The sequence below is a fragment of the Taudactylus pleione genome, unplaced genomic scaffold (genome assembly GCF_031769625.1).
Source record: "Taudactylus pleione unplaced genomic scaffold, aTauple2 ptg000652l, whole genome shotgun sequence".
NCBI lineage: Eukaryota > Metazoa > Chordata > Amphibia > Anura > Myobatrachidae > Taudactylus > Taudactylus pleione.
In genome coordinates this window covers 6,172,594-6,186,651 of record NW_028285054.1, presented here as the reverse complement: position 1 = coordinate 6,186,651, position 14,058 = coordinate 6,172,594, and positions in this window count along the sequence as shown.

Sequence of the window (14,058 nt, the reverse complement as noted above, 5' to 3'; positions counted from 1 at the left end):
CCTCCTCCAGCCCTCACACAGTGCATGCGTGACCTGAAGTCAGGCATATGCACTAATACTCCTCAGAGTAATCTGCCAGTGTAAACTTTTGCTGCTAACAATTCCCGGAGAAAGTGTGGATGTTAGGGATTTTGGGACAGCTGCTCTTTGGAGGAACTATCCCAGCACTGGAGGAATACTAAACTGCTTTGGTAGATTTAGATCTACTGCCACAATTTGCTGCAAGTCAGTTCCATAATTTTCACAGCACCTTTGTATTTATCCAGGAATAGTTGTTTATGTCTTTCAAAATTGTTGAATATGTGTTATTCTGGGAAATGGTGGAAGTCTGCAGAATCGTACTTAGGATTATTTATTTAAATAATGCTGTACTCGCTTTACACATGGAGATTAAAAAAGAACTCATACATTTTAATTTATGAGCTGGCAGTTGTTCCCACAGAGAATGTACAGGTAGATGGCTAATAATAATGATGAGTGGTCAGAAACAGACCCAGAACCCAGCGAATCAGAGCCTTTCAAAGCAAATGCAATTTGCAAGATTCATTTGAATCTTCACACACCTCTCCTATTATACAGCGTAGCTGGAATCATTTGCGTTAGGATGCACTCACTTCAGGATCTGTTACACAGAGCAGACAGTTCAGCTCAGGCAAAAAGTACAATGTTGCCGTCTCAGGAAATGTTCATGTTGCCAGGATTTCAATCTTAAATTTATTTGTTGTGTGGAAATAAAAAGCAGTGAGTTTAAAATTAATTTCCTGAGCCGTTTCCCCAGCAGGTTGCTGTTTTGTCACTTTACAGTATACTGTGGCTTTGTGATAAAATGATGTACTGAGACATATATATGGCTTTAATCAAAGATGAGTTATCTCGCCTGAGACGCAGAACAAGAGCCAGTTTTATTCCTGTATTGTGCACTGGTCTGAGGCAGGATATGAGAAATGTGCATTAAACAATTTAATTATCACCATGTAAACGTGGAGAAATACAGCGTCATTGGGTACTAGAGTTGGGTTTGATGTTGTAAGCTACAATTTTACTGATAGGGCTGAAAGCTGATGTTCAGGGCTATAAGAACGGGCACAAATCATATCTATACATGTGCCAAACAGTCATATGGGGTGAAATTAAGGGGCTAATAAGAGCACAGATAAACATTTTAAAGAGATGACTCCTATTGTCAGGGCTGGAGGAAGATACAAGGTGCCCTAAATGCTCCACCCATTCAGACACCCTAAGTCAGAACACCATCTCCTCAGGTGCTGCTTCCCTTCACCCCTTCTTACTTTGCAGGGAGAAAGAATAAATGTGTGCGTGTGTGGGTGAAGAGGGGGCGGGGTCAATCTCGCCAAGAGGAGGGTACTCTTTACCCGAGCTTGTTGGAGGGCCCGGGTCAGTTGTACATCGGGCAGGAAGAGATAGGAGACTGCTGCTGCTCAGCCCACACACGCTGCTGTGCTAGGCTGTGGAGGGTCCGGGGAGGCTGTTGCAGCAGCAGTTTCCTTTCCATGAGGCAGTAGAACTAATCACACTTGACCACCATTGAGGGTAGAGCAGCGTCTGAAATTAAACCACAAACTTGCAAGATCATGGCTTTACTTGTTGAGTGGTCTCTACAAATAGAGAGTAAGAGCCCTAAGAATGTAGGCCAGTAGAAAGGTGTTTAGAAAGTGTTGTATTTAGAAACATTCAAATGGGCTCAGTATTCTGGATGAGTATTCTGGATGTCATCAGAGACTGCCATCAACCACATTCATTAAGGTTAGAGGAGATCTTGAGGTGAGCCTGGGCCCAGATGTGACCCGGCCGGGATGGGCATTTATGGTGAGAGAGGAGATTGGAGAGCAGCTCTTCAATTGTGCTGAATACACTCTAGGTCCCAAAGCTTAGTTGCAAACAGTAAGTATAACTAATAGATTGGTGGTTAGGGATCTCTGCCTTTTAGGGAAGCCCCATAGTGAGGATAGGTAAGGCAACTTATAAAAACTGGTATGAGTATCAAACCAGGAAGTTTTACCCAGAGTGGGGGTGTAGAATGCTGCCATTTGAGAGAATTGTAATGCCAGGTACTGTAATATGATTTTATGACAGAGAGACCTCTTCCACTCCTAGAAGTTGACTTTTTCAAAATATGGGTGAGGTTCTTGAAGGTCTGTTGCTTCAGATGAAGTGGATGTTGATTATGAGGGAGACTTCCACATGGTGGGTCTGATAGAGATAAAGCCTTTTATTTAGAATATTCATTTTTACAGCTACAGTATAATGCTGCCCACCCAGCAGATTATAAGGTGATTCCAGGAAGTGAGGTCAGTTTGAATTTTGGTGAAAAGTTGGGGAAAGTTTTCTTGAAAGAGTAGTTCATGTTGGGAGATAAGAAAAATTCCCAGGTACATTATATTTCTGGTCTTCCATTTAAAGTTGAAACTAGTTTTGGGGGACTTGGTGTCCTGAGTGGGGAAAAGGAGCAGCATAGCTTCAAATTTGAAATACAGGAGGTGATCCTGTAACCCAGGGGTGGGGAACCTTTTTTCTGCAGAGGACCATTTTGAGATATATAACATTATTCGCGGGACTGGTGCAGGCCATGCTCCCTCCGTGTGATGTCACACGGGGCGGAGCCACATTCACCGGTGATTACAGCAATGCCCGGAGCATCCTGAGGATGCTCCTGAGAGCTGTATGGGCAGCGGTGTGACCATCTGAAGTGTCCCAAGGACACTCCAGGTGGCACTGCTGCATAGATTCTGGCTTCAGGGTGCCATTCTAGGCACCCTGCTAGCCAGATGAGGCTAGCAGAAAAAAGCTCAGAGGGCCAGACCAAATGATTCCACGGGACTTATACGGCCCTCGGGCCTGAGGTTCCCCATTTTTGTTGTAACCCAACAGATCACCGTAGGGGTTATACAATAGGATCTGAGAATATGGAACCAGCATGATTACTGCAAGTGCACTGCTATATTTAAAGTGGCAATCAGTTATAAGGCTGATTTTGCCTTATAACTACCACCTTAAATGTAGCGGTGACCTCACCATCACACTGGTTCCATAATCTCAAAGCCTTTTACATAGCTCCTTATATGTTTGTATTGTCTTGTGCAGGTTGGGTAGGGGAATCTTCAGCTTGGACATTCAGCATAAGATGCCAGCAACAAGCAGTAAAATCTTGGAGTTGGTGTCCCTTACCTGCTCCCTTGATATCGGGGTTGTATCTGATTTGTGATGCCAGCCAGGGCCATCTCTTCCATTGGGCTTGTTGGGCGGTTGCCCAAGGGCCTGAAGCTTGTAGGGGCCCACCCACCCGCCCCCCTGCAGCCACGGCCAGTCGGTAAATTTGTGATATTTTTATAAGCCAGCCGCCGGTGCACTCTGTATTCTGATCTAACCCCCCTCCCAGTGAAGAGTACTCACCTTCAGACCAGTCAGACAGTCTCTATGCATGTGTGGGAGGTCTGATGGGCATGCAGGAGGGTTTAATTTTACTGACCATTTACATTGTTTTTTCCCATGAATGGGTGGGTAGGGGCCCCAGTGCATTGCTTTGCCCAGGGCCCACACTGCTGTTAAGACAACCCTGATGCCAGCAGTTCAATCACCAGGGCAAAAATCAAGGGAGGCAATGGACATTCATGTCTAGTACCATTGTGAATAATGACCATGTCCAAGGGGTTAACATTAATTTATTAAAAACTCCAGTAGATTCTTTAAAATAGATCTGTACTTCTGCAAAGTCATTTGTGGTGCCCGTATGCTGCAGCATGATTGTCAATTGTGGGCGGAGAGAGGGTGGTGTTAGGCAGCACCCCGGAAAACAGGGATGTGTTGGCCCCATTTTCTGGGTGTGCTGGAACCAGTGGCTCATCATTGTACACAGCTTTACTGGTTTCAGCTGCATGAAAACAGAGGTCATTACTTAGATGACCGATGTTCACACAGACACAGCTGTGGATCACATAAGCCGGCAGGCGGCGTCTACTTACTCAAGATGCTTCCTGCGGCATAAGCACAAAGACGCAACGGCTATGCAAGACCGTGCATCTCTGAATTAAGACCTATCTCCCCAAACAAAATCTCACTGCTCAAGTATTCTGCCAATCTGTGAGATAGTTAGGGAGCTGTGCTACAGTGAGAAAGTTGTTAATTAACTCATCGGCTGCTTGCCTTAAGTGTAAGGTGAGACAAGTTGTAGAGATTGCTATAGTACTTTTGGAATTCCAGTGTGATCCCTGTTGGGTCATATGAGCTTTTAATGGTTATGATGTTATTATGGGTCCTTGCTGGTCTCAATCTTCTGCTAGTATTTTCTCAGCCTTGTCCTCCATTTCTTAGTAGGTTTGTCTTAACCACTTAAAGTATTTGGCCACTTGCTTATAAAGGAGAAAGTCAATCCTTTGTTTTGTTGAGGTCAGCAAGTGTGAGTGGGTCGGGATGTGTTGGGATTCCAGACTATATAGTTTAATGGATATTTCATTGATCTTGGTGATGGATTGCTTATTTCTCCGGGTGATGGACTAATCAAATGTATCCTCAGGAAAGCCTTGTGAGTCATCCAAGTTGAGTTCAAAGTAATCTGCTATGAGAGTCAAGTTGGGATATAATCTCACTGTTGTTGAGCAGTGAATTATTGAGGAGCCAAGTCACAGAGAGGCGTCTCATACACTACATTTTATTTAGCCTTTGAAGTAACACATTACCTTCCAACTACATTCTTTTAATTGGTATATAATACAAAATATAACATTCCCCGCTTGAATATCCCATCAGTGTAAAGAATGAAATGGTTGTAGGGTGAGGACAGAACCCATTCCTATGCTGTTACATTAATGTGAAATCTAGAATGTCTTCACTTTTACATGGAGCAATGTACTATACTACCTCACCCACCACACTTACAGTTAACCTCACCAAATAAACTACTCACCGAACAAAATACCTTTCACCCACCCATCAATACCATATACAGTGCTCTTACTCACTGCTACACACAGGTACCTTCCAACAAACAGTTAAATACCATTCACTCACCACCACTCCCTGACAACATACCTCACCCATTCCATTGCACCTCACTATCACTCCCTGATTCCATAGCTCACCCATTGAAATACCCCTCACCTAACACCATTCACTGACCCCATACTGTACCTTACCCACTGAAATACCCCTCACTTACCACCATTCACTGACCCATATGTAATTGATGGTAATTCCCATAACTCACTATCACATCCTGAACCTATACAGTACAGTACCTCATCCATGGAAATACCCCTCACTCACCACTGCTCTTGTCACCATACCTTATTCACTATATTTCCCAATGCTAATACTCCCTGGCCCCATACAGTACCTCACCCACTGAATACCTCTCACTCACAACCACTCTCTGACCCCATATCTCATTTACTATAATTCCCATTACTCACCAGCATAGCCTGAACCCTACTCTCACCCACTGAAATACCTCACCACGGCTCCCTGATCCCATACCTAACCCAATGAAATACCCCTCAATCACCACCCCTCCCTAACACCAGACATCACCTATTATAATTCACCTCATTGATCACTCCCTGACCCCATACCTCACCCACAGAAATATCCTCTCCAAAATCTGGCACAAAAAAAAGAAAGTCCAAAAGAGTGTGCAACATATTTTATTCTGAAATGAAATAGTTGCTTCTCTGAAAGATCAACCTTCTGGCTTTGTTGTTCGGTGGAAACTTCCAAATCATACCACGTCTCAGCAGAGAGGCAAGGGTTCTTCCCCCAAATGCACAGCCAGGCTAGCATGCACAAGAATGGACTATTTAATTTAACTGACCTAAGCTGAGAACTGGAATGGGGCAGCAAAATGGTTGTAATAAATTAAATGAGATTTACATGTACATTATGTTCACAATAAATTAAATACAGTCTCACAGTATTAGCTTTATCGCTAATGAACTATCACTATGGGGGAGATTTATTAAAGCTTGGAGAGAGATAAAGGGGAGAGTGATAAAGTACCAACCAATCAGTGCCTGTCATTTTTCAAAAACAGACTGTGAAATGGCAGTTGGAAGCTGATTGGTTAGTTTTTGATACTCTCCCCGATAAAACTATGTAATGTTTTTTTAAGACAAATTCTTTATACTATACTAAAATTTGGATATTCATATACATCTAATATAATATATATTCTGCTAGCACTCTACAATTGCTCCTTTAAGTAATGGAGATTAAATGAAAATTCAACCCAAATACCAATGTCCACAACAGTATGAGATCTCATCAATAATCTCTAAATGATGTGAATGCTGATAATCCGGATCACATCTGAGCCTTCGTGTGCTCGTTGGGGCCCTTAATTGTATACACAACTAGCAGTCAGATAGCAATGCTTCGGTGCTGATATGTATAAAACATACCACGAACTGGGGGAGATTTATCAAAGCTTGGAGAGAGATAAATGAAAAGAGATACCCAATCAGCTTCTGTCATTTTGCAGACTGTGTTTTAAAAATGAAAGTTAGGAGCTGATTGGTTGGTACTTTCTCTCCAAGCTTTGATACATTTCCCCACTATTGTCGGTTCCACAACAATGGATGCTTATAGACATATAAATGTTTTTATTTCCAGGCACATATGTGATTATAATCAGGGTGTAAATGCAAAAATTTTAGATTTTTCTTTTATTCCTGGTTACTTTCTGGATAATGTTTCGGTAAGTTTTCCGAAAAAAAAACAAACAACTTTATTAGCGTACACTGTGGTAGACAGAGGTGCAGGCAACACAGATCGTAAACCTACACTCTAATAGAGGAAAATTAGTCTTTGGACAATAATAACCAAATTTGTTATATTGTCCAAAGACTGTAGGAGGAACTTCCTCAGAACTGTGGGCCTGATCCAGAGATGGATGCAATGGCGAGTTTTACGCAGATCGAGCGATTGTTTGCCATTGCTCATGCATATAAGCCGCAATGCACATGCACTACGATTGTCTTTTGCGATTCCTACACGCACAGAGAACCCATTCGCAAAGTGAGTGACAGGTAGTCAGTGTTTGGGGGAGGTAATGGGGGAGTGGTCAGAAAGATGACGCATGTCTGACCATTTCAGCTTCGTTACATGGGCATGGCCTAATCACGGGAGGCGTGGACACACCCCCTTAGGAAAAAAAAAGTTTTGGAGTGCCGCGAATCGGCGCTGGATGCTGGCGAGGGGGGTGCAGTGAGCCCCCGCAACACGGCGCATAACCAGTGGGAGGCGCAATCAGATTAATCGCTCCCCCCACAGGCATAGGAGACTGCTGTGGCTACTTCTCAGCAGCCCCGAGCAGTCTCCCAGTGCAGCCCAGCACACAGCAGCGTGTGCTGGGCTGGTGTGATGTAAGAAGGGGAGTGTAGTGGTGCTGGACCCGGGCACCTGCCGGGCCCCTCTAGCAAGCCCGGGCCCGGTTAATTAGTACCCGCTCCCTCCCCCCCCTCGGCGCCCCTGGTCAGAGCTTCCACAAGGGTAGGATGGCTGAACAATGTGCGTTGAGGTTATCCGCAGGTAAGTGGCATCGTACGCAGATGAGAAGGCAGCGGTGGGCATCCTTATGCTCAGGTAAACTTTGGAACTATTAGCATTTTTTGCAGCTGCGTTCCATGTGTAATCGCAGCTGCAATCGCATTAGCGTACATCTCTGAATCAGGCTTTCTGTCTGCACGCAACAGCATGCAAGATACAATTTTTAATTAAACTTCTCTACAGACATTTCTGGAAAAGTCAGACAATGTATTTTATTCTCCTCTATAACATATCAAAATATATACCAGGCATAGCTTCACTATAGGGGTATATTTAGCAATATGCTCTTAATCACAGCGATAATTAGACGTTTCTATCAGTTTACAGAATCACCTCAATATAAAATTTCATAATGCTGATTTATTAAGAAACTATTGCCAAGGGTCAGTGATATTAGCCCTGAGTGGGTAGCATTAATATACCGGTTTTTACAGATTTGGGCTTTTATTTGAGATAAAAATAGTTTCTTTAAAAAAAAAAAGATATATATTTTTTTCTTCTAATACCATTTTGCGATGTAACATTTACCACTTATAGAGGTAATCAATGCTAAAAATATCTGTCAATAGGTCTCTTCGCCATTTCGTAATTACACCCCCTAATTTTGTTTTACTTCTTTGCAAATTCATGCATCCTCTATGTATGAAACCTTTGTACTGAAGAGCAGGGGCGTAAGTTCATCTCAGTCGCCCGGAGGCAAGTCAGATATATATTCAGGTTGAGTCTCCCATATCCAAATATTCCAAAATACAGAATATTCCGAAATACAGAATTTTTTTATGCATGACTAAGATAGTGAAACCAATGATTTCTGATGGTTTAATGTACACAAACTTTGTTTAAGGCACAAAATGATGACAAATATTATATAAAATAACCTTCAGGCTGTGTGTATAAGGTGTATATGAAACATAAATTAATTTCAAGTATGTACACAAACTTTGTTTGATGCACAAAATTATTTCAAAAATTGTATAAAATGACCTGCAGGCTGTGTGTATAAGGTGTATATACCTACATATATGCATCCTGTGATTAGATTTGGGTCCTATTCCCAAGTTATTTCATTATGGTATGCAAATATTCCAAAATACGGAATATTCCGATATCCAAAATCAACCTGGTCCCAAGCATTTTGGATATGGGAGACTCAACCTGTATATATATAATCACTCAATCACACTTAAATAGAATATATGAATATGATTCTATGGGACCTCGATGTGTATGATAATTTACACCAGGTATAATTGTATATGAGCATTTGTGCCTGATCCGGTGCTGCTACGCCCCGGGGTGCTGGAGTATCAAGACCCAGGGATCCTAAAGGTTATTCCATAGATACAAACATATCTATGTAATAGTCACAATTTGTACATGAATCAGACACACAGTAGGACATACATGCCTACTCTCCCGTGAATCGCGGGAGGCTCCCGGTTTTTCGGGTAACCCCCCGCACCACCGGAAGAGTAGGCATATCTCCCCGCATCCTGCCCACTTCCTAGTGAAGTGGGCACGATGGGGAGATTTTACCTGGAAATTTCGGGTCTGTATGGAAGGGGCAGGGCTAAATGGAACCAATTGTGTCATTTAGCCCCACCCTTCCCCACGGACCCGCAAATCGAGGGTGTTTTCTGTAAAGGGGGTGGGGCCTAATGCAGTCTGTCATCTGGCCCCACCCCCCGACGAGGAGAGCAGCAGGTACCCTCCTGCTGCTCCCGGAAAGCTGCCCATGAATGTCGGTAAGTATGCAGTAGGACATCAACGTTTATTTCACTGTGGCTTTTACACGGTTAGCCTTGGCAGTGCCGAATGAGGCACAGATGCTCATATACAATTATGCCTGATATGTAAATTTTGTTCCAGGGCTCCAGGTACGCTGTGTGACAACGGCTGGTGGGTCAGAGTCAGACAGACTCACTGAGTTTCAGCCGACTCTACAGCAGCATATGCTGGAAAGCCAGCATTTATTGTGATGCAGAGGTCACCACCTGGTGGCTCTCTGTACCAGTGGTTCCTGGGATAGGAGATCAGACAGGTGTCTCAAGTCCCAGCTTACTCTCTAGCAGCAGTGGTGAGTGCACCGTCACTTGCTGCAGTGCAGGCTGAGGGTTATCTTTCCAGTCCCCTATTGCAGGTGTTAGCGGAGCTCCTAGGACAGAGCAGTTCAATGCTGTAGCATCAGCGGGTGCATTGCTGAAGAGCTGCAGTGGAAGATCAGCGGTCACACTCCTTTTCCTCTGTGAACCACACAAGTGCTGCTTTACATGCTACAGTATAGATGGAGGAGGCCTTTCAGGGCTTGGCGCCCGGAGGCAGGTGCCTCCATTGTCTCTGGGAGTTACGCCCAGGCTGCAGAGTATCATTGGCGTCTTAGGAAAACACAGAGGGGCTTGCTGTAGAGTTGTATGTACTCCAGTTTGCAGAGCTTCTTCTTTAACACTGCGTAAGCTGTAGAACTGAGCACGCAGAGAGCTTGACTCTGAATGGTGAGCAATGCAGATGTTGGCGGTATTAAGCAATCTTTTGCTACTGCGTACACATGAAAACTCCAAAAAGCTCTTACAGCACATGCATTACACAGAGTGTACGCACAAAGGCTCTGTTGCGATTGATACCCATGGTATCATAGATGTCTTGGAAAAGTGCTGGGCGGTGACCAGTGGCGCCTCCAGAGGTGGGGCTGCAGCCCTGTCCAAAATTCAAATAGGAGAGCCACACCAACTGCCAGTGAGTTCCAGCCGGTGATGTTTGCCAGTGTTTGAGTGGCAGTTGGTGTGGCTCCCCTATTTGAATTTTGAACTACGCTGCAGCCCCACCTCTGGAGCCGCCACTGACTGTGACTGATAGGTGGCTAAACAAACACACAGAGATGGTTCATCTTATGGGCGTGTTGTGTGTCCAAGTGTTTGTATATACAGATGCTCAATCGTTCACTTTGGAGGTCATACTCAGATGGAACATTTGCACCTCCCATAGGGCTGGTGAAAGTTTTAATGGTGGGACTGATGGTGGCATCTAAAAACACGCCAGGCGGTATAACAACGTCTATGGGCACTGGAAGTGGGCATGTCAGTCTTTGCACATTCATACGCATGAACTTTATAGCGGCATCAGGGTGTTCTGATGTAGGCAAAGGTCAAAGAGGGCAGTTCTATGCAAATTCAAGCTATGTAGAGTTGGGCATAAGTAGAGATATCTGTTTATAGTTGTATCTTTTTGCATCTAGTATAGGGTAGGTGCAAGTGCACATTGATAAAGATGACTAGGAACAAGCCAAGGATCTGAGTGCAAATGGGCTGTATATATGCGCCCCTGCATTGTGATGCATATATTCAGCCATATGTACGGTAGAGCTGAGCTGTATGCATCTTGTGGTGCACCCACTCCCATTCATATGCTTGCTTTGATCCCTGTCATCATCATCGCTGCTTACTTTCATCATCCTATACTTGCTGCACATGATATGCCCGGAATTTTTAATACTCCGGTCCAACTCCACACAGCCAGCAGACCTGTTGACACCGCCATTGAACTTTGCCTATATGAGAGTGCCCGGTTACAGCCCAGTTCTGCCTCATCAAGCACAATTGGAATTGAAAAACATGTGGAGATCTACATCGTCTGCACTTGTGTGTGCTTGGCTTTGGAGCATGAGTCGCATGAAAACACACAATACTGTATAATCTGCAATCGAGTGAGCATCCAACACCGCATCACCCCACAAGCGTACACCTAGGGGATGGGCACATTGCAGGATGTATACAGCTCTGCACACGGGCAAAAATATGCATTTTTCTTCTGTGCACACATTTTGAAAGCACCGTATTTGTCCAGAGATGTAAAGTTTTTCCCTCAGTTCCTTCACCTTGTGTATTATTTGCTTCCAATGTGACATAAAGGGGCCTATTCATGATTTTAATTATCGGGGTCCGAAAGGACCCCAAAAATTAACACCCTAATTCGCTGCGGCCACTGGAGCACTTCATCATTGCTCTGGTGCAGTGGCAGCTGATGTGCACAAGAGCCCCGACGTCCGGCAGAAGGAGCCGGACCGGGGCGGAGGGATCAGAAAGGATCCCTTCTCGCAAGCCGGACCCTCTTCCCATGGGGAAGAGCGGGCGGTGAAAAACAAGTGGGGGTATTTGCCATCTGAAGATGGCGAATGCCCCCGCAGTAAAGCTCCAAAAATATAATATTTTCGGAGCTTGATGAATTCTGTACCCATACTAGTGTATGGGGACAGCGGGCCATTCCTAAAACAGAAGGTAAGTAGGAGATATCTGTGATACTAGTGTATGGGGACAGTGGGCCATTCCGCAAACAGAAGGTAAGTAGGAGATATCTGTGATACTAGTGTATGGGGACAGCAGGCCATTCCTAAAACAGAAGGTAAGTAGGAGATATCTGTGATACTAGTGTATGGGGACAGCGGGCCATTCCTAAAACAGAAGGTAAGTAGGAGATATCTGTGAAACTAGTGTATGGGGATAGCGGGCCATTCCGCAAACAGAAGGTAAGTAGGAGATATCTGTGATACTAGTGTATGGGGACAGCGGGTCATTCCGCAAACAGAAGGTAAGTCGGAGATATCTGTGATACTAGTGTATGGAGACAGCGGGCCATTCCTAAAACAGAAGGTAAGTAGGAGATATCTGTGGTACTAGTGTATGGGGACAGCGGGCCATTCCGCAAACAGAAGGTAAGTAGGAGATATCTGTGAAACTAGTGAATGGGGACAGTGGGCCATTCTACAAACAGAAGGTAAGTAGGAGATATCTGTGATACTAGTGTATGGGGACAACGGGTCATTCCGCAAACAGAAGGTAAGTAGGAGATATCTGTGATACTAGTGTATGGGGACAGTGGGCCATTCCGCAAACAGAAGGTAAGTAGGAGATATCTGTGAAACTAGTGTATGGGGACAGCAGGCCATTCCTAAGACAGAAGGTAAGTAGGAGATATCTGTGATACTAGTGTATGGGGACAGCGGGCCATTCCTAAAACAGAAGGTAAGTAGGAGATATCTGTGAAACTAGTGTATGGGGACAGCGGGCCATTCCGCAAACAGAAGGTAAGTAGGAGATATCTGTGATACTAGTGTATGGGGACAGCAGGCCATTCCGCAAACAGAAGGTAAGTAGGAGATATCTATGATACTAGTGTATGGGGACAGCGGGCCATTCCTAAAACAGAAGGTAAGTAGGAGATATCTGTGGTACTAGTATATGGGGACAGCGGCCCATTCCGCAAACAGAAGGTAAGTAGGAGATATCTGTGATACTAGTGTATGGGGACAGCGGGCCATTCCAAAAACAGAAGGTAAGTAGGAGATATCTGTGATACTAGTGTATGGGGACAGCGGGCCATTCCGCAAACAGAAGGTAAGTAGGAGATATCTGTGATACTAGTGTATGGGGACAGCGGGCCATTCCGCAAACAGAAGGAAAGTAGGAGATATCTGTGATACTAGTGTATGGGGACAGCGGGCGATTTCTAAAACAGAAGGTAAGTAGGAGATATCTGTGATACTAGTGTATGGGGACAGCGGGCCATTCCGCAAACAGAAGGTAAGTAGGAGATATCTGTGATACTAGTGTATGGGGACAGCGGGACATTCCTAAAACAGAAGGTAGGTAGGAGATATCTGTGATACTAGAGTATGGGGACAGCGGGCCATTCCGCAAACAGAAGGTAAGTAGGAGATATCTGTGATACTAGTGTGTGGGGACACCGGGCCATTCCGCAAACAGAAGGTAAGTAGGAGATATCTGTGATACTAGTGTATGGGGACAGCGGGCCATTCCTAAAACAGAAGGTAAGTAGGAGATATCTGTGATACTAGTGTATGGAGACAGCAGGCCATTCCGCAAACAGAAGGTAAGTAGGAGATATCTTTGATACTAGTGTATGGGGACAGCGTGCCATTCCGCAAACAGAAGGTAAGTAGGAGATATCTGTGATACTAGTGTATGGGGACAGCGGACCATTTCTAAAACAGAAGGTAAGTAGGAGATATCTGTGATACTAGTGTATGGGGACAGCAGGCCATTCCGCAAACAGAAGGTAAGTAGGAGATATCTGTGATACTAGTGTATGGGGACAGCGGGACATTCCTAAAACAGAAGGTAAGTAGGAGATATCTGTGATACTAGAGTATGGGGACAGCGGGCCATTCCGCAAACAGAAGGTAAGTAGGAGATATCTGTGATACTAGTGTATGGGGACAGCGGGCCATTCCGCAAACAGAAGGTAAGTATGAGATATCTGTGATACTAGTGTATGGGGACAGCGGGCGATTCCTAAAACAAAAGGTAAGTAGGAGATATCTGTGATACTAGTGTATGGGGACAGCGGGCCATTCCTAAAACAGAAGGTAAGTAGGAGATATCTGTGATACTAGTGTATGGAGACAGCGGGCCATTCCGTATATACAGAATCTAAGTAGGAAATATCTGTGGTACTAGTGTTTGGGGACAGCGGGCCATTCCGCAAACA